At 42.7% G+C, this 21,002-nt stretch overlaps 1 protein-coding gene and 1 long non-coding RNA gene across 7 annotated transcripts in view; one reads left to right on the top strand and one right to left on the bottom strand.

The window, feature by feature from the left end:
• STAG2 (stromal antigen 2) overlaps positions 1–16,544 on the bottom strand; it is a 140,773-nt gene extending 124,229 nt beyond the window's left edge. For 2 of the 6 annotated variants that reach the window (XM_003262297.4, XM_030806556.1), the window contains exon 1: positions 16,170–16,544. The gene's annotated coding sequence lies outside the window, so the exon portion shown is untranslated. Of the gene's footprint in view, positions 1–15,183; positions 15,335–15,604; positions 15,713–16,169 lie in introns of those variants that run through there. The other 4 variants (XM_030806557.1, XM_030806559.1, XM_030806560.1 and 1 more) reach the window with 2 other exon arrangements.
• LOC105738149 lies at positions 15,699–17,798 on the top strand. The gene is made up of 2 exons (XR_001113900.1): positions 15,699–15,847; positions 17,626–17,798. It is a non-coding gene; the product is annotated as an uncharacterized LOC105738149 (long non-coding RNA).
• Positions 17,799–21,002: the final 3,204 nt, after the last annotated feature.

The raw sequence follows: 21,002 nt of genomic DNA, 5'->3' as shown, positions 1-21,002 counted from the left end.
ATGAAACATATCACATGCAACTTCAAACATCCATCAGCTCTCAGTTAAAAATAAGCTTTTCTCCTACTTAATCCCCCAAAAGGTTCCTGACCACTATGAGAAGTTTAACTTCCTCCTCTGTCTTTTCCATTTAGAGTTTTTGTATCCTTTACATTCATTCTCTTTCCCCAAGGAAAGTATCACTATGAAATCTATAAATCATCCCACTGGGAGGCAGTGTATCACCATGTGAAGAAGTGTTCTGGAATTAGGCAGAATTGGATTCAAAAGTAAGCTTGGCCACTTATTAGCTGAGTGATCTTGGGCCAGTCTCTAACAATTCTGAACCTCAGTAAATGACCTCAAGAGGGTTGTTGTAAGAAACAAAAAATTAAATGTTCGGGAGCCTAGTACAACTTGTCATATAGTAAGATGCTGTAAGTGGCATCCTGTCGATACAAACTTCATCATTAATGCAAAACCAACTATGAGAAACTATTTTTCTTCCAACATGCAGCTTTTAAACATGAATACCAACAATGCAATTATAATGCAGGGTTACATTTCTTAAAAAAAATCGAAGGTTTCAATTCAATTACCATTAGAGAATCTGTATAATATATACTGCACAATCAAACAAGGATTCAAAATCAGATGAAAACAGTTCCTAGACTGAAAAGGTTAATCTTACTATAAGAGATAAATCTGGATATTTGCCAATATTGTACATTCAAATACTACATATTTATACATATAAGCACATACAATTGCCTTGTTAGAAATCTTTCCTTTTTAAAATTTAATTTCATCTTTTTAAATTTTTTTAAGAGAAAGGGTCACTACTGTCACCCAGGTTGGAGTGCAGTGGCATGACCTTAGCTCACTGCAGCCTCAACCTCCTGGGCTCAAGTAATCCTCCCATCTCAGCCTCCCAAGTTGTGAGACTATAGGTGTACACTGCCATGCCTGGCTAATTTTAGAATTTTTGGTAGAGACAGGGTCTCGCTATGTTGCCCAGGTTGGTCTGGAACTCCTGGGCTCCTACCTCTGCCTCCCAAAGCGTTGGGATTATAGGTGTGAGCCACTGCTCCTGGCAGAAACCTATTTTTCCATAGTAACTTAGAAAACTGCTTCAGTCTAACTTAAAAGGATTAGGAACGAATTTCCTACTATAGGAACTTTTCTAATAAAATCCCATATTGTCCAAATGATCCCTCTGAAATTTTTCAAGTATATTCAGAACACCCAAATATAACTACTAAATATTCCTCAATGAACAGTAACACTTTATGCACTGATACTTAATCAAAACTCAAAAAGTACATATTCCGCAGGGCACGGTGGCTCATGCCTGTAATCCCAGCACTTTGGGAGGCCAAGGTGGGCAGATCACCTGAGGTTGGGAGTTCGAGACCAGCCTGACCAACATGGAGAAACCCCATCTCTACTAAAAGTACAACATTAGCCGGACGTGGTGGCACATGCCTGTAATCCCAGCTACTCGGGAGGCTGAGGCAGGAGAATCGCTTGAACCCAGGAGGCGGAGGTTGCGGTGAGCCGAGATCACGCCATTGCACTCCAGCCTGGGCAACAAGAGCGAAACTCTAGCTCAAAAAAAAGTACATATACTCACAACTGGAAAAATCCATTTGTCATTGACAAGTTTGCTTTTCAAAAACATACCTTCATGCTTCTGCTTCTCTGCCAGCCATGACTACCACCACTTCCTCAATTCTCCTGCCAGGAGTAAAGTCTGAGGAATGTCTTTTGGCCTGAATGAGTGGTGGAAACAGGGAGGGACATATCCCAAAGGAAAAGTATTATGGTTTTGCTAATATTTCCTACATTTTATCTTCTTCTTTATAATAGTGTAGAAGGGAAATTCTCGAAGGTTCATTTTCCTATCTTTAATACTATTTCTTTAGACTACAAAAAATGCCTCTATTTTAATAAGAATATATTAAACATGTTCTTTGTAATAACATTCTAGCCACCATAAAGTTTGCAAATTAGGTACAAGGCAGTAGACACACTGGTGAGTGCAAAAATTATCCTTGCTTTTGAAAGTAGAAAAAGATTGGAAATCTAAGGAAAGAGGTTATCATATATCCCAATCCTGAAATGGAAATACTTCAAGTATACCAAACCTCAATCATTTTATATGATGGGTGTGTGGGTTAGTGAATGTAATGAAAATCAAATACTAGGCCGGGTGTGGTGGCTCATGCCTGTAATCCCAGCACTTTGGGAGGCCAAGGTGGGCGGATCACGACGTCAGGAATTCGAGACCAGCCTCACCAATATGGTGAAACCTCGTCTGTACTAAAAATACAAAAATTAGCCAGCCGTGGTGGCACGCACCTGTAATCCCAGCTACTCAAGAGGCTGAAGCAGGAGAATCGCCTGAACCCAGGAGGCAGAGGTTGCAGTGAGCCGAGATCGCGCCACTGCACTCCAGTCTGGGCGACAAGAGCGAGACTCCATCTCAAAAAAAAAAAAAAAAAGGAAGAAGGTATCAACCTTTGGATAACAGTAACTGCATATATAAGATGATCATGGGGCCGGGCACGGTGGCTCACGCCTGTAATCCCAGCACTTTGGGAGGCCAAGACGGGTGTTATCACTTGAGCTCAGGAGTTCGACACAAGCCTGGCCAACACAGTGAAACGCTTTCTCTACTAAAAATACAAAAATTAGCCAGGCCTGGTGGCGGGTGCCTGTAATCCTAGCTACTTGGGAGGCTGAGGCAGGAGAATCACTTGAACTCGGGAGGTGGAAGTTTCAGTGAGCCAAGATTGTGCCACTACACTCCAGCCTGGCCAACAGAGTAAGGCTCTGTCCCAAAAAAGAAAAGATGATCATAGGGCTCTTTTAACTTTGTTTATTAACAACTGCCAAAGACTGAAGCATTCCAAGGCTACATTAAAGCCCTCAGTTGTTCTGCTTATTTTCTCAGTTGTTATTTTTCCCTAAAGTTTTTCAGTGCAGCCCTAATTTTTCAGTATGTCACTAATCTCACATTAGGAACACAGTGTCAAAACTGCATTGATGGCTGGTTTTAGCCCCATATTCTTTAATGTAGAGTAAACCCAATACACGGTATTTTAATAGGTATTTTTTAAACCCTTCTGTAGTGACAATCCAACTGACTATACTCCCCTAAGGGCAGAGACTATATAATCTAGTTTACCATTGTATATCCCATCTTTCATAGGTACTTTTTTTTTTGAGAGGGAGTTTCACTCGTTGTCCAGGCTGGAGTACGCGATCTCGGCTCACTGCAACCTCCGCCTCCCAGGTTCAAGCAATTCTCCTGCGTCAGCCTCCCGAATAGCTGGGACTACAGGCATGCGCCACCATGCCCAGCTAATTTTGTATTTTTAGTAGAGATAGGGTTTCTCCACGTTGCTCAGGCTAGTCTTGAATTCCTGACCTCAGGTGAAATGCCCACCTCAGCCTCCCAAAGTGCTGGGATTACAGGTGTGAGCCACCACGCCCGGTCTATTTTTTTTTTTTTTTTTTTGAGACAGAGTCTCACTCTGTTGCCAGGCTGGATTGCTGTGGCGCGATCTCGGCTCACTGCAATCTCAGCCTCCCGGGTTCAAGCAATACCCCTGCCTCAGCCACCCGAGTAGCTGGGACTACAGGCACGCACCACCATGCCCGGCTAATTTTTTGTATTTTAGTAGAGACGGGGTTTCACCATGTTGGCCAGGATGGTCTCGATCTCCTGACCTCATGATCTGCCTGCCTCAGCCTCCCAAAGTGCTGGGATTACAGGCATGATGAGCCACCGCACCAGGTCCCCTGTAAGTACTTTAAATACCAGCTGATTTTAACAATGAGCCCTAGAGAAACTGATGAAATGCACGTATACAGTTTGTACATAATTTGAGGGGGTTCACAAATTGCCATCCCATCCATGGACCCCAGCTTAAAAACCAGCAATATAGTATTTAAAATCCAACTGCATTTTTTTTATTTTATTTTACTACTGTTTTTTGTTTTTTCTCTTTTGAGTGGGGGTCTAACTCTATCACCCAGGCTGGAGTACAATGTCACGATCTCAGCCCACTGCAACCTCCGCCTCCCAGGCTCAAGTGATCCTCCCACCTCTGCCTCCTGAGTAGCTGAGACCACAGGTGAGCACCACCGCGCCAGGCTGATTCAGTTCTTTTTTTTTTTTTTTTTTTTTTGTATTTTTGGTAGAGGGGAGGTTTCACCATGTTGCCCAGACTGGTCTCGAACTCCTGAGCTCAAGTGATCCACCAGCCTCAGCCTCCCAAAGTGCTGGGAATACAGGCATGAGCCACCTAGCCCAGCCCATTAATCTTATAAAATAAATCAAATCTCCCCAAAATAATCTTTTGTCTCCCATTGTCACTACACAGGCCACAAATTCCTTCATCTGGTCAGAAATGCAGTCCCCCTTCAAGCTGTATCTTGTCTCATAATGGTTTCAATGAACTAAATAAAAGACCTTAAAACTTGGCCGGGTGCGGTGGCTCACGCCTGTAATCTCAGCACTTTGGGAGGCCGAGGCAGGCAGATCATGAGGTCAGGAGATCAAGATCATCCTGGCTAACACGGTGAAACCCTGTATCTACTAAAAATACAAAAAAATTAGCCGGTCGTGGTGGCAGGCGCCTGTAGTCCCAGCTACTGGGGAGGCTGAGGCAGGAGAATGGCGTGAACCCGCGAGGTGGAGCTTGCAGTGAGCTGAGATCGCGCCACTGCACTCCAGCCTGGGCGACAGAGCAAGACGCCATCTCAAAAAAAAAAAAAAAAAAAAAAAGACCTTACAAATTAAACGGATCTATTTAATGATAGTGACACCAACAAAACCTCCAAATGTCAACTAGCTAGGGGGAAAAAAAACACAAATTACTCAATGAACTATTAAAATAGCCAAGTATGAAAACAAAACTGGAAGTCTCCTTAAGATCAGATACTACCATTCACTCCCACTCAAAGGAAAAAAAAAGATCTTAGTTTACAATATAGTTGTTTCCACAACTGTGCCAAAATCATTTCTCCACATTTGAATTCACCAGTAATATTTTTTCAGGTGACAGCACGTGCATAAACAGGCCAGAAATATAAAATAGCTTTAAAAATTACAATAAAAGAGAGGTATTTTTTATGAAATGACATATCAATCTCTACAAGACTTAACTCTCAAACTATGCTACAGAATCAGTTTACCTTCAAAAGTCTCTAAACTGGACCTTTTTCTTTCTTTTCTAGTAACACTTCTCCCTAGTCACGAAAGTATTCATCTTCTTTCTGCTGTCTTCTCAGAAAAAATTTCTACAATCCACATTTCTGCCTACGAAAATGGTAAAGGGAACCTGAATAATACGTACGGAAAACAAACTCAGATGTGGTTATCTTAGAGTTTTAACTTAGGTGGCCCTCAGGAAAGTTGCTTTTCAACATTAAGACAATATAATCATCTCAGTCTAACAGCCACTTGAAAAAAATCCAAGTGGAAATTCTCCTGGATTTTAAAAAACACTATCTTGTCCTTTTACTATTGACCATGTACCAATAAAAATTCCCCCAAAAGGGTAAAAGTAAACAAACTCCCAGAATATGGCAATTTAAAATAATTTAAATCACTTTCATTCCCACAGAAATCTCTACAGGTTTTATTTTATTTTAGAGACAGAGTCTTGCTCTGTTGCCCAGGCTGGAGTGCAGTGACGCAATCTCAGCTCACTGTAACCTCTACCCCCAGGTTCAGGCGATTCTCCTACCTCAGCCTCCCAAGAAGCTGGGATTACAAGCACATGCCACCACACCTGGCTAATTTTTATATTTTTAGTAGAGGCGGGGTTTCGTCATGTTGGCCAGGCTGGTCTCGAACTCCTGACCTCAGGTGATCCACCTGCCTCGGCCTCCCAAAGTGCTGGGATTACAGGCATGAGCCACCGTGCCCAGCCTCAACAGAGGTCTTAAATCCCTTCTTACCGCTTACTAAGTGGGCAAGTTATTTGGTCTCCCTATGCTTCAGTTTCTTCTGAAAAAGAAGGCATTAATTAGGGTCATCATACATCCTTTCTCTCAAACAGTCCTAGTTTCTGCTATTATCTCAGCATGCCATTCGGTGAGTGCCCCCTTTCACTCACTCTTCACTTGATCTTAGCCAAAAGGCCAAGAAGCAATCCCTTTCACGCTCAAAAGTATCCTGGCTTGAACAATAAATCATATGGTCATCCTACCTCATAGAGTTACTAAGATAAAGTAAGCTAATACACACAAAGCATTTTTAAGAGTATCTGGCATATGGTAAGAGTTCAGTTAATATTAGTTCTTGTTGATGTTAGTCACTGTCAGTGACTTTTTATAGGTTTTGAACTGTATAATGAACAGTGCTCCCACAACATTCCTTCTTATAAATAAAATGATGCATTTAATGTCCCACATTAAATTCTTTCAAACAACTAAGCAGCACTAACTGCTTGAAATCAACACTAACCAATTTATCCCACAGCAATAGCAGTATCAACCGCATTCACATTGTATCACGAATTTTAATAGAGGCCATATTAGAGTTACTAACAGGAAAGTGACAGTGAAAAGTAAAACTTTATTTAGTGCCAAACCAAGTCCCTTAATATTCTAGCAGCCTTTCTCAACCAGTGTTCCTCATGTTAACTACAGAACTCAGAAAATGACTTCACTACAGAACTCAGAAAATGACTTCAGTGACTATTCCTGAAGTCTCCCAAGAATGATACCTAACTAATATCTTTCTAGATGTGCAGGGGAGAAACTAATTTATAATATACAATGGATGCCTCGGGGAGTAATTCTGTCATGGAACACCAGTTCTTGGTTTTCTTGGAATACAAAGGGGGAAATATGGATGAAAAGACTCCTCAATGAACAAAGAGTCTAAGACTGCTGTTCATCACCTGGGAAAAAAGTATTTCCTACATGTTAAAGCTTAAAGGAATGATCAATATAAACATATTAAATTTGACTCATGGCTATGAAAAGCACAAATATATATATTTTGTTTTCCTTGTCTCCATAAATTTATCTTAGGTCATAAGTCCAACATCCAGAATTCCTTCAGATAAAAAAAACTTCAGTTACAATTAAAAAAAAAAAAAAAAAACAACAGGAAGACCGGGTGCGGTGGCTCACGCCTGTAATCCCAGCACTTTGCGGGGGTGGAGATGGGTGGATCACCTGAGGTCAGGAGTTCGAGACCAGCCTGGCCAACATGGGGAAATCCCATCTCTACCAAAAATACAAAAAATTAGCCGGGCGTGGTGGTACGCGCCTGTAGTCCCAGCTACTGGGGAGGCTGAAGCGAGGGAATCGCTTGAAACTGGGAGGCGGAGGTTGCAGTGAGCCGATCGTGCCACTGCACCACAGCCTGGTCAACAAGAGCGAAACTCCGTCAAAAAAAAAAAAAAAAAAAAACAGGATAAAGAAAACTGAGACTAAGATATCGATCACTAATGAACCTAATAACTTGGGGCCCTGATATTATGATATTATTTATCACCTGATAACAGTAAGAACAAGAAAACTTAATAGTGAAAGATGAACTAAAATAGGAAGTATAAGCAAACAGGAGATATTAACAGAATAAAAAAGAATTTTTTTTTTATTAAATAACAAAAAATACCCCTAAAGAACCAGAGCACTGAATTATTAAAGATTAGCCTAAACTTTTTACTTCAAATCTAACCACTCAGTAAAACAAGCTGAAGGACTCGGGAACAATTCTCAGACACATTTAATCTCCATTTTAAATAGAGAATGATTTAAAAGAAAAAATATCTATGAAACCATTTCATGTATCACATGATTCCCCCCCCCAAAAAAAAATTCAAGGATACAATTCATTATCCCACAAACTTTAATAAGCATACGCAAACAAAACCAATACTCAGATTTATTTCAACTACTTCTATTACTATTAAAAGACAATACAGACCTCAGGCAGCAACTTATCTGACTCTGGGTAAAAATCTGTATTTACCTTGCACTATACATGAAAAAGAATCTTGATTTTGTAAAATTAAAATAAGAATGCATGCTCTCTGATGACAGATAGCCCAAGACCTAAACCAGATAAGGGAAACAACTGAGTTTAACAAAAAAGCACAAAGGTTTTGAGGCCAGGCTAATCTGAGTGTGAATCCATGTGACTTGAGACAAGGCATTTACTCTCTGAGAGTAAATGTTTCCCCATATGTAAAAAGATGAGGACAACCTATCTTGCAAAGCGGTTGAGAAGATTAAACAGAAGATTAAAACAGTTACTGGCATTCAGTAGGAACTTAAATAGCAGTTAAATTAAGTTTCTTAGAATGCTTCAGGTTTCAAAAGTTATTCTTGCAAAAATGTAAATAGGACTTGTTTTTTACCCCCCTTGAACGATGTACAACAGAATTTAAACAACTTTTTGAGATAGGGTCTTACTCTGCTGCCCAGGCTGAAGTGCAAAGGCATGATCATGGCTCACTGCAGGCTCAACTTCCTGGGGCTCAAGTGATCCTCCCACTTCAGCCTCCCCAGTAACTGGGGCCACAGGCTGCACAACCATAGCCAGCTAATTTTTAAATTTTTTTGTAGAGATGGGGTCTCCCTACGTTGCCCAGGATGGTCTCAAACTCCTGGGCTCAACAGATCTTCCCACCTTGGCCTCCCAAAGTGCTGGGATTCAGAGGGTGAGTCACCACGCCCAGCCAACTTATTTCTCATAAAGAAATTTTACCTTTGAATTGTCCCTTAAGTTAGGCAGAGCTTACTGAAATCTCCCTAGTTTGCTTCATCCAGCCTAGTAATGTATTTCCCAATTAAAATACAGTCATGTGCCATATAATGACATTTTAGTCCACAACAGACTACATATAAGACAGTGGTCCCAGCTGGGCGCAGTGGCTCATGCCTGTAATCCCAGCACTTGGGGAGGCCGAGGCAGGCAGATCACGAGGTCAGGAGTTTGAGACCAGCCTGACCAATATGGTGAAAACCTGTCGCTACCAAAAATACAAAAATTACCCTGGTGTGATGGCATGCACCTGTAATCCCAGCTACTCGGGAGGCTGAGGCAGGAGAATCGCTTGAACTCAGGAGGCAGAGGTTGCAGTGAGCCAAGATCTCGCCACTGCACCCCAGCCTGAGTGACAGAGGGAGACTCCACCTAAAAAAAAAAAAAAAAAAAAAAAGACAGTGGTCCCATAAGATTATAAGGGAGCTGCCCTATAGAGGTGTACTATTTTTTCTTTTATACCGTATTTTTATTGTATCTTTTTTGTTTTCAAACACAAATACCACTGTGTTATAACCGCCATTCAGTACAGCAACATGCTGTACAGGATTGTAGCCTAGGAGCAACAGGCCATACCATATGGCATAGATGTGTAGTAGGCTATTCCATCTAGATGTGTGTGAATACACTGTATGATGCTCACACAACAAAATCACCTAAAGATGCATTTCTCAGAAGGTATGCCCGCCGTTAAGCAATGCATGACTGTAATAAAAAAGAACAGACCGGCTGGGCGCAGTGGCTCACACCTGTAATCCCAGCACTTTGGGAGGCCAAGGCAGGTGGATCACCTGAGGTCGGGAGTTCGAGACCAGCCTGACCAACATGGAAAAAACCCCGTCTCTACTAAAAATACAAAATTAGCCCGGTGTGATGGCGCATGCCTGTAATCCCAGCTACTCAGGAGGCTGAGGCATGAGAATCGCTTGAACCTGGGAGGTGGAGGTTGCGGTGAGCCAAGATCACGCCATTGCACTCTAGCCTGGGCAACAAGAGCAAAACTCTGTCTCAAAAAAAAAAAAAAAAAAAAAAAAAAAAAAAGAATACACCATTGACATTATTCATCCTCTCTTTCTTCGGCAGAAGGAATGTAAAACAATTTCAATAATCTCTTCTTGGCCAGGCACGGTGGCTCCGCCTGTAATCCCAGCACTTTGGGAGGCTGTGGTGGGTGGATTACCTGAGGTCAGGAGTTTGAGACCACCCTGGCCAACATGGTGAAACTCTGTCTCTACTAAAAACACAAAAAATTAGCTGGGTGTGGTAGCGGACACCTGTAATCCCAACTACTGGGAGGCTGAGGCAGGAGAATTACTTGAACCCAGGAGGCAAAGGTTGCAGGGAGCCCAAGATCATGCCACTGCACTCCAGCCTGGGCAAGAAGAGCAAAACTCTGTCTCAAAAAATAAATAAATCTCTTCTTGACTTACTACAATAACCATATGTAAAGACTTCTTGGTGTCTACTGGTGAGTATCAAAAATCTATAGCAAGCATACATTAAAAACACAATTCAGGTAGCAGATTACCACGCTGCTGAAGATGCGTAGATTTTTAAAAGGCACATGAACAGAAATTAGACTCCACCAAGCAACACCATTTACACTGAAGAAATATAAAATTTGGGTAAATTAAACGTAAAGCAGGTAACTCAAGAGACTGAAAAATCAAACTGATAACTTTGCTTTCTCATATATGTGCCAATCAGAACACGCAATAACCATCATTTATGATACCCAGAAACATAATTATTACACAGGGACAGTATTGAACCATGAACTAAAGTCCTGAACATGTAGCCAATGCAGAAAAATGTAAAGAACTTTTTTTTTTTTTAGACAGAGTCTCGCTCTGTCGCCCAGGCTAGAGTGCAGTGGCGCGATCTCAGCTCACCGCAACCTCTGCCTCCCAGGTTCAAGCGATTCTCCTGCCTCAGCCTCCCAAGTAGCTGGGACTACAGACGTGCACCACCACGTCCAGCTAATTTTAGTATTTTTAGGAGAGATGGGGATTTCACCATGTTGGCCAAGCTGGTCTTGAACTCCTGACCTCGTGATCCACCCGCCTCGGCCTTCCAAAGTGCTAGGATTACAGGCGGGAGCCATGGCGCCCAGCCAAAAACTTTTAAAATAGCCTATGTCTTTAAAGTTCCTTCCTTACTCTCCAACAATCACACTTCAGTATATACTGATGCCCATACCTGAAACTATCCCTCTCCCTCGCTATTCTCCTCAACTCCCAAAATGGTACTCCATTATATAGTAAACTGTACATTTTAGTTTATTTTTAATTTTTTTTGAGACAGGGTCTTGCTCTGTGTCCCAGGCTGGGTGCAGTGGCGCAATCATGGCTTACCGCAGCCTCTATGTACCGGGTTCAGGCAATCCTCCTGCCTCAGCCTCCCAAATAGCTGGGACCACAGGTGTGCACCACCACACCTAATTTTTAAATTATCTGCAAACATGGGGTCTCCCTATGTTGCCCAGGCTGGTCTCAAACTCCTTGTGCTCAAGTGATCCTCCCACTTTGGCCTCTCAGCCTCCCAAAGTATTGGTATTACAGGTATGAGCCACTGTGCCCCGCCGATTTTGGTTTAAGTTCAAAAGTCAACTTGCAGCATCAAAAACTGAAGTCTGCCATCTATTATAAAGAACCCAAAGCAGAAAGATTATGCTATTCTGTTTACTACCTTCCCACATATGACTGTGGGTGGTATCAGTTAAACATGCACAATATTAAGCATTACTAAACTGCATATTTTCACATCTAACCCTAAATTCCCAAAGGAATAGATCTGCGCTTTAGCCTGTCCCCCAAGCCCATCCCATTCACTTTAATTCGTAAGTCCTCAGGTGACAGCAGAAGTCAATAAAGTTGAAAAAGAAATGTAGAATTTGATTTCATGAAAATCTTATTTGAGCATTTGGGCTTTAAAAAATCCTAACTAAATATACTTGAAAGTTACCAAACTCATCATGTGTTGGTGTAGTAGTTTAGCTATTGCCTCACCACAACAAAATAAATCTGATGCCACAATCCTTACCATCTACTAAGAATATTTGTATATGAATAAAAATTTGAAATATGTCACCTATTTTCCTTTAACATCCTTCTAAAGCTAAAATCCTGAATATGAAATACACAAACAGACTAATGATAACAGTTACAAAATGTCTGTTCCCAGATTGGGGTGAAATTTTGCTATAAATTAAATATCCATTGTTTTGGATTCCTTTCAGAACTGTGACATGTATTTTTAAAATGTTATCTCCTAGGGGGAAAAAAATAAACCTGACACTGAACAGTAAAAAATTGCCAAAAAAAAAAAAGGGGCACTTTCCTTAATAGAATTTAGGAGCAGTTCACAAATGCACTAATTAAGGGAGATCAAGGATTGTCATTGCAACACATTTTTACTGTTTATGGGTAATGGTCAGAATGTTAACAGAGAATATTGAAATATTTTACATATCAACTTCTAACTAGTTATATAGCACCAGATATTTGGGGCATGGGGTGATTTAAACCATTTTAAATGTAAACACTCATTTGCATATCAGTTTAAAAAAAAACCCACTCCACCCTCTCTGCCAGTCTCTGATACACCTTAGAATACTATAGTTACTTCACAGTGGGAAGGAATAGCTAGTAAGTACATTTCTTTTCCAACCCACTTCTCTACCTAGTCATTAAACACTAAATTCTCAAACTGAATTCAGCTACCTAGATCTTTCTACCAGGAATGCTCCCTATGGTACCTCAATCCCTTCCACTGTCACTTACTGCAACTGCCAAAGCCCCTCCTATTAATAGTAAATCCCTTTCATATTGACTCACTTGATGAAATAGACACTAAGCAGAATTTACAAAAATTGCAAATGGAATTTTCCTGTTTTCAAAGAATTAAAAAGGAAACTAAAAGTAGAGCACATTCAGGCTAAGTTATAAACATTTGAAGTTCAACCAATTTATAAGTATTTATGTTGCCTGTTTTATACTAGTTCCCGTTTAAACGTTTTTTTTGAAAGTTTTGCCAAGCATTGTGTAATCGCTTACACAAAGCTAAATTTCCCATGCAAGTAATTTTGACATGTAAATATAAACTTAAGTCATTACCCCCAAGACTGTAAGACAATCTGGAAATTCTTCTGCAAAAAAATTATCTTAAACTATGGAAATTTTTAACAGCACACACAAAAGTAGAGAGAATAATAGTAACAATGAGCGCTTCTGTATTCATCCAGCTACAATAATCAACTCAAGGCCACTTTTGTTTCACACCTACCTCCTACCCACTCCCTCCTCTCATTATTATCTTCAAAAAGAATTAAGAGGAAGATAGTATGTTCTCTAAGTACACTTCTACCCAAAGATAGCAAAAGTATCAAAAACTAGCAAGTTAAGAGTCAAAATCCAACAATGTAACTATACAGCCGCCTTACACAATTCCTTGGTAGGTGATAAATTTAAGAATTCAGTTAAACACAAAGATATAACCATCTTTAAGAATTTTAATGAAGTCCATAAAACCCAAAGGGCATATTTAAAATTATACCTAAAAAGACAAATAGGGAAACGTGATGAAAACGAACTTAAACATCTGCAATTAACTTACTTAACGTGGCACCTTAGTTCAAAATGAAAAAAAATCGACTATTTAACATAATGTGTCATAAAACTGCAATTCAACCACTTGAAAAACTGCTGAACACTTATATACCTTTAACTGGTCCTTCTGATCCCTAATTATAGATTGATATCTATGTAGAAAGAAAACCAGGCATTTTAACGTTAAGTGGTTGAAAATGTTGAAAATTAACCCCACTGTTCATTGGAAAGTATATGAGAGCAAGCCTAAACTACCTGAATTATATGTCATTAAACAAATGCATCCACTTCCCAGAGCCTTTTTTTTTAACAAAATAAGTTCAGATATACCCTTAAACGCAACGCGCTAGGCTACAGACAGAATTAGGAGACCGCCTCCTGCTTTTGCTCCTAACCAATACGCAGAGAGAGAAGGTTGGCAGAAAAGTGCTGCGAGGACAGTAACAAACACCAGCAGCTCCCGAGCAGGCCCTGCTAGAGCCAGGAATGACGCACTTCGGTAACCCGACTCTTTCTCCCCTCCACCCCCGCCCCCAGCAGCGGTGCTGACACCGCCAACAGCCCGGAGTAGGAAAAAAGACAACAGAAAAAAGGCAGAGGTTGGACCGCACTAGGTTTCATCAAGAAACCTCGATTATTCCTCTTTCGACACTAACCACTAGGACTAAACAGGAAAAGAAGCTTCGTGCTTAAGCAAGTCCCATCATGGTGGTTTAAGAGTCACTAAATTAAGCTGATAATGAGTCCAATCCACAGAGACAAATACAGGGTGTGGCTGCTGTGAAATACGGCGGTCCGTGGGAGAAAAGGGGTATGGAATTTACACTCCAGTGTGAAGGGAAGATGGGGCTTTACGGTGGGAGAAGGGGGTGGCCCGCGCATTTTAAGGAACCATTGCAAACCAACACAAGCGTCTCGTTTACTTTAAATCTAACCTTACAGATCAAAAGTTTCCAATAGATATATCATATAAACTGTAAATTACCATTTAATCCAACACCATGGCCCTCAATTTAAAAACTACATCCAAGAGAAAGAAGGAGGGAGAGGGAAGAGGGGTGGTAGGCAACAACATAAAAAACATTCTAGGCCACGGAAGAGAAAGTCTCACAAACCGGATGAAACTACTAATACAATATTAAAAATTAAACCCGAGCACTGAAGCACGAAAATCACACGATAACCCATTACAGTTAAGGATTAAAAATAAAATGACATATGCACCAAGGGGGAGCGGAAACTAAATGTCGAAAGTACAGCGGTTTATAAAAAACTAAAGGCAAAACAAGACATTCTGGCGACGGGGGGAAAAAAAGGCCGAAATCAACAATACGTTCACAATTCTAGGCCAAAAGAAAATGGGAACGGGGCTCAAAGTTTTGCGGAACTACTTGATGCTGTTTCCCACACCTTCTCTCTCCCACGGCCCATCCGACCCTTTTCGTCCCAAAATCGCCGTCCGCAGATCTCCGGATCCAGGGGAGAAGAAAAAAGAAAGTCGACCCCGAGCAAGAATAAAAGTGTGGAGTGAAAACGCACAGGCTGCCTACCTGGGGCAAGGATCAGCTCAGTTCGTGCCTTGAGAAAGACAGTGCGGGTGGGGGTGGGAATGAAAAGCAGCACTAAAACTAAAACAAAAGTGGCGCCAAAACCCCCCAACAAACAGCCTTCCACTCCCGCCCTTCCCCCCTCCGCCCATGCCAGGCAGGCAGGGCCCCCTTCGGGGCAAGGTCTGCGCGCGGGGGCCAACACCGCCAGACCCCAGCCAATTTAGAAAATTGTTGCCCGAAGAAAACTGACCGAAGTCGGGCCTCGGAAGGGATGGAGAGATCGATGCCAATCGCCTTCCCCAGCAGTTCCCCCACCACGCGCTGGAGATGATGGGGCGGGGGAGAAGCAGAGGGGCCCGTCACATGAATGTTGTTCCCTCTCTAGGAAGGGAGGAAGAGAGGGAGGGAGGGGGGAGGGAGGGAAGGAAGGAGGGGAAGGGAGAAGGGAGGGGGCACGAGGGAGGGGTGTGATCAGAGTAGATTTTCCCTCGCCTCCCTCGGTCCGAGGCCCAAATATACACAACTGAGCCTCCTTTCTCCCCTCCCCCCTAGGTTCCCAGCACCACCATTTTGCTCTCTGCCTTCCCCTCACCGCGACACCGCGCTCTCCCCCACCCCAACCACAGCCTCCCGGCTTTCCTCCCCCGACTACGGCTCGCACCCCACCCCACCTCCAGTTCGGGCTCTCCTAGGCTTAGGAGCCTGCCGGAGAAAAGGAACCTAAATCTACTGCTACACAGAGAAGCGGAGCCTCCATCTTGCGCTGCTCCGCGTTCTCCATTTTGGGCCACCCATGGGGGGGGTCTCCGTAGAGGCCCCGAGGGAGAGTTGGGCTAGGGAAGGAAGAGAAAATCTTCAGCGAGGGTAGTCGAAAAGAAGAGCCCTGCGGTAGAAAGCCACTCTAGGAGTAGGAGGTAGGGAGGAAGGGGGGCTGGAAGTTCCTTGGAAGTGTTGGGGTAGCGACTTGTGGGGAGAAGGGAGAAAGGAGGGCTGGGGGCGCCGCGGGGGCGAGGAAGATCCTCCCGCCTGGACTCTGCCCCCCGTTCCATGGCTGCCCCCCATGGGGGCGAAGAAAGCAGAGGGGAAATTCAATGGCAACAGAGTGCCCAACCTCTTTCCCTCCCAACTCCTCTCTCTCGCCCTGTTTCAACCATACACACCTCACGGTGGGCCCCGCGCCCTCCGGGTGCCCCTCCAAACTTCTAGAAGCTTCGCCTCCGCCATTTTATAACTTACCTCCCCCCTCAGCGTACACAGAGGCAGCAACGAGACTGTTCGCCTCCCCCACTCCTCCTTCTTTCTCAGGCCGGGGGCTTCTTCACCCCTGGGCTGGTACAAGATATTTTTCCCCTTCCTCTTCTTTACACCCTCGAATTCTACTCAGGGACGGAAGCTCCCGCGGTTCTAGAGCGGTGGGGGGTTTTGAAAGTGGCGGTCGGATCCGGCGGGGTTTTTTTTCTTTTTTTTTTTTTTTTTTTTTTTTTTTTTTTTTTTGGTGGCGCTTCGGGATTGTTTGGGGTGTTCGCTCTTCGGCGACTTGGAGGCGAATGGAACGCGCAGGCGCCATCTGTCGGCCACGAACCCGCGCCCGGCTCCCGTTGGGAGGGAGCGGCATCTAGCGGCAGAGAGTTGCCACTGCAACGCCTGGCTCCCAGCCCTCCACCCAGCGTCCTCCTCCCAGTCACCGACCAATCGTGGCCGACTGACTCCCGGGTTCAGCGTCTCCGACGCCGCCCGCAAACCAGGCGCCCGCAGGGGCGCGCCGCCGAGTGGGGTAAACAAGGTGCCGTGCCCGCGCCTGACTTACTCATTCGTTTGGCCGCGCTTCCGCCGCGGACCTGATCGAGCCGCGGTTCTTCTGTCTTTAGTGGGGTGTCGAGGGGAGGGCGGTAGGAATGTCCGGCGGAGCCCCGGGCCGTGGGACTCTAGAGGCTGGCTGGGCTCGCTCCGGGACTCGCTCCCCAGGCCCCTCCGCCCCTCGCGAGGCGCTAAGGTGGCAGCCCAGTCGGGCATCACCCTTCGAAGTCCCCTCTTCTGACACACCCCAGTGAGGGGCCTGTGGACCTAGTTCCCGGACCTTCGATGCCCCCTTGTCCCTACCCCTTCCCACCAAAAGAACCCAACTCTGCTTAACTCTGGCACCTGATCCTAAGTGGTTTAATGGAGCTACTTGGGCTAGATCGGGGGCGGAATAAGGGTTGGTTTTGTTTTGCTTTTTGCTTCGGGTGTGGAGAGAGAGCGAGCTGATTCTCTACCAGGAAGACCTAACCCTGGAAAAGAAAGAAAAATTGTTTTGCTTTACAGCCCTCTGGTCCCGTCTCCGAGAAAACGTGGTCTGTATCTCCAGGTTCTAGGAGTCCTAAGGAACTGGACTACTAGGCTAGGCCGGGCGCTCGACCAGTTTGTTCGCCACTGTCGGGGCGGGGGAAGAGATAGGACCGAGCGAAGTGGAGGGAAATCGAAATTTGGGCAAAAGGAGTGGAGGGGGACCTACCCCGCCTCCCCCGCGCATCTACTGCCTTCCTGGGCGGGTGCAACCACGCGAAATTGTTGGGAATTTAGGTTACTTCGCATCCTGCCTTCCCAACCCTCCCGCAAGATGTTTGAAGTGCCAAAAGACCCTTTCTGTTCCTCCGACCCCTGTTAACTAAAATCTTTGTCACCCTTATTTTTTTGTTTGTTTCGAATCCAGTGTACTGGACCTTTGACCGCCAAGAGCTCTTTACTTGGGGGAGAAAAACTCGGCGAGGGCCTATCCCCTCCAAAGCGCCGCTTTTTCCTTGGACAGGAAGAAGTGACCTATTACAATGTCTCCATTGCTGTTATAGAAGTTCGTAGATTCATAAAATAATGTTTGCTTAAGAAGTCTTCGTTTCTGTTCCTTTTTTGAAATTTTGGTTAAAATATTTCTTAAATATTAAATTACATTTCAATTAGAAGAAAAGGAATAAACGTATTAATAACAAAACAAATTTTCCAACTGAGAAATAGGGTGAGCCCCGTGTAAATCATGATGCTTTCACCCCGATATCACTTCTAAAACATTCCTAATGTAATATAACGATTATTTTCAGTCCTTAAATTATATTCCTTCCATATCTCTTGTTAGTTTCTCTCCCATCCTCTGTGCTTATTGTTTTTTCTGCAACTTTACAAAAAGAGTTATAGTATATTTAATCAACTGGACAATAAAAGTTAAACAGAAACATCTAAATATAAATAACAAGAAGTAAAATCTGAGACATTTTTACTTACCTCTAAAGCTCTGGAGAGTGGAATACTATTCAAAATAAATTTCCATTTCTTTTATAGACCATCTTTGGTAGAATGCTATACAGTTTTTAATAGATTCAAGTTACAGAATGATGCAGCTAGAACATTAAATAGAGAGTAGTGGAAAATTTACAGAGTTATATAAGTTAATGCAAAATTCCACTTGAAGTAATAGAAAAATTGGGCCGTGTACCAAGTCATTTTTACATTAATTTAGTTCAATTGTGCCAATTTAATCTCAATTGATATTAAATGATTTCCTGTCTTAGTATTAGCTGAAAACTACTGATTTTCTGCTCCAAACATCACATTTATAGTACATGGTACAAATAGTTTTTTATCTATTTTATAAATTTGTATTCTCAGTTAATTATCTATGTAGCAACTGAGATTTTAAACAATTTTATGCTTAGAACAAAACTGAAAAGTTCTTCTGTTTAGCAAATTAGCTCTGATTTTGTGAAAAATAACCACTGAAGATTAATAACAAACTGGTATAACATCAGAAATAAATGTTGTAGCAAATTTTTACTAATATTTAAGAATATTTTATAGTAACCTTTTTTTTGTTAGAGCTCTTTCAAAAAAATACTTATCAAGACTTAAGTATGTGCAGAATGCTAGGTGCCCCAGTCCTATCATAAGAAGTGGAGTTTATTTCATGGGGTACTGAAAAACCTAAACAATTCACCCTTTGAATGTGAGGACAAAGGGAGAAAATGCCATCAAACGAAATATGAAATAATGAAAAATGAAATAACTGATGGAAAATAATTTTAATCTTGTTTGTAACATGTCCTTTATGAGATAATATTGTAAAGGCAGAAGCTTTGGGTGCCTAATAAGAAATAGTGAAAAAGTAGAGTTGAATAGTTAAAACTTACAAACCTCTGATACTATATAAAAAGCAAGACACTATTTGATGCAGAAATGTTCTGGTCACAAGAAATTCATATGCCACAGTATAACAAATATAATCCTCCAGGGTTACCATAGTCGGACTAAAACATCCCATAGATCTCTTTGCTTTAACTCCATGCAAATGGAACAGACTTCTGATTATAAATTAGGCTTTCCAGATAGTCTTCTCCTCTGGACAGCATATGTATATTTTTTATATTTTCTTTTTTTTTTTTGAGACAAGCTCTCGCTCTGTCGCCCAAGCTGGAGTGCAGTGGCGCGATCTCGGCTCACTGCAACCTCCGCCTCCGGGGTTCAAGCGATTCTCCTGCCTCAGCCTCCTGAGTAAGCTGGGATCACAGGCACACGCCACCACGCCCAGCTAATTTTTGTATTTTTAGTAGAGATGGAGTTTCTCCATGTTGGTCAGGCTGGTGTTCAACTCCTGATCTCACGTGATCCGCCCGCCTGGCCTCCCAAAGGGCTGGGATTACAGGCGTAAGCGACCGCGCCGGCCCATTTTTTATATTTTTAAACACCATTCTAAACATAAAACCCAGAAACCTAAAAGTAGATTAATAAATTTAAGTCCACAGAAATTTAAAAATTATGTATACCAAGACACCAGAAACAAAGTCAAAAGATAAACTAGAAACAGAAAATGTTTGCTATATGGATGAAAAAAGCTAATTTCTTCAAGATACGGAGAACTGTCAAAATCAATAAGGTAAAATTTAAAACTCCAGTAGAAAAGTGGACAAAGAATATAGTCTACTTGTGGGAAAAGAAATACAGATGGCTAGGCTGGGCGCGGTGGCTTACGCCTGTAATCCCAGTACTTTGGGAGGCCGAGGCGGGTGGATCACGAGGTCAGGAGATCAAGACCATCCTGGCTAACACAAGGAAACTCCGTCTCTACTAAAAATACAAAAAATTAGATGGGCATGGTGGCACACACCTGTATTCCCACCTACTCAGGAGGCCGAGGCAGAAGAATCGCTTGAACCCAGGAGGCGGAGGTTGCAGTGAGCCGAGATGGTGTCACTGCACTCCAGCCTGGACGACAGAGCGAGAATCCGTCTCAAAGAAAAAAAAGAAATAAGAAATACAGATGGCTAATACATATATAAAATAGTGCTCAACTTCATTTGCCACTAAGAAATGCAAATTAAGGCCGGGCGCAGTGGCTCACGCATATAATCCCAGCACTTTGGGAGGCCGAGGCGGGCGGATCACTCGAGACCATCCTGGCCAATATGGTGAAACCCTGTCTCTACTAAAAATACAAAAATTAGCTGAGCGTGGTGGCTCACCTGTAGTCGCAGCTACTCAGGAGGCTGAGGCACGAGAATCTCTTGAACCCAGGAAGCAGAGGTTGCAGTGAGCTTAAATCGTGTCACTGCACTCCAGCCGGGCGAAAGAGCGAGACTCTGTCTCAAAAATAATAATAAAATAAAATAAATGCAAATTAAATACAAACTCTCCTACCAGATTGCCAGAGATTTAAAATGTTGATAATACTTGGTGTTGGTAAAGAACTGAGAACTCTCATATATCATTGAGGGGAGAGTAAATTTAAAAAAAAAACTGAAAAATAAAAATTTTTAAAAGGTCGGATGCAGTGGCTCACATCTGCATTTCTAACACCGGAAGGCTGAGGCAGGAGAATCACTTGAGCCCAGGAGTTTGAGACCAGCCTGGGCAACATAGCAAAACCCCATCTCTACAAAAATTTTAAAAACTGAAGAAAAAGTTGAAAGTATCTCGGAGCAGTTAAATGTAAAATTGATCTAGCAATTCCATTTCTAGGAGTCTACCATACAGATATGGTCATACAAATTATACAGAAATATATATAGAAAGATTTCCATTATAGCTTTGTAATAGAAACTGACA

Source organism: Nomascus leucogenys, chromosome X (genome assembly GCF_006542625.1).
Source record: "Nomascus leucogenys isolate Asia chromosome X, Asia_NLE_v1, whole genome shotgun sequence".
NCBI lineage: Eukaryota > Metazoa > Chordata > Mammalia > Primates > Hylobatidae > Nomascus > Nomascus leucogenys.
This window is presented reverse-complemented; position numbering and strand designations above follow the sequence as displayed.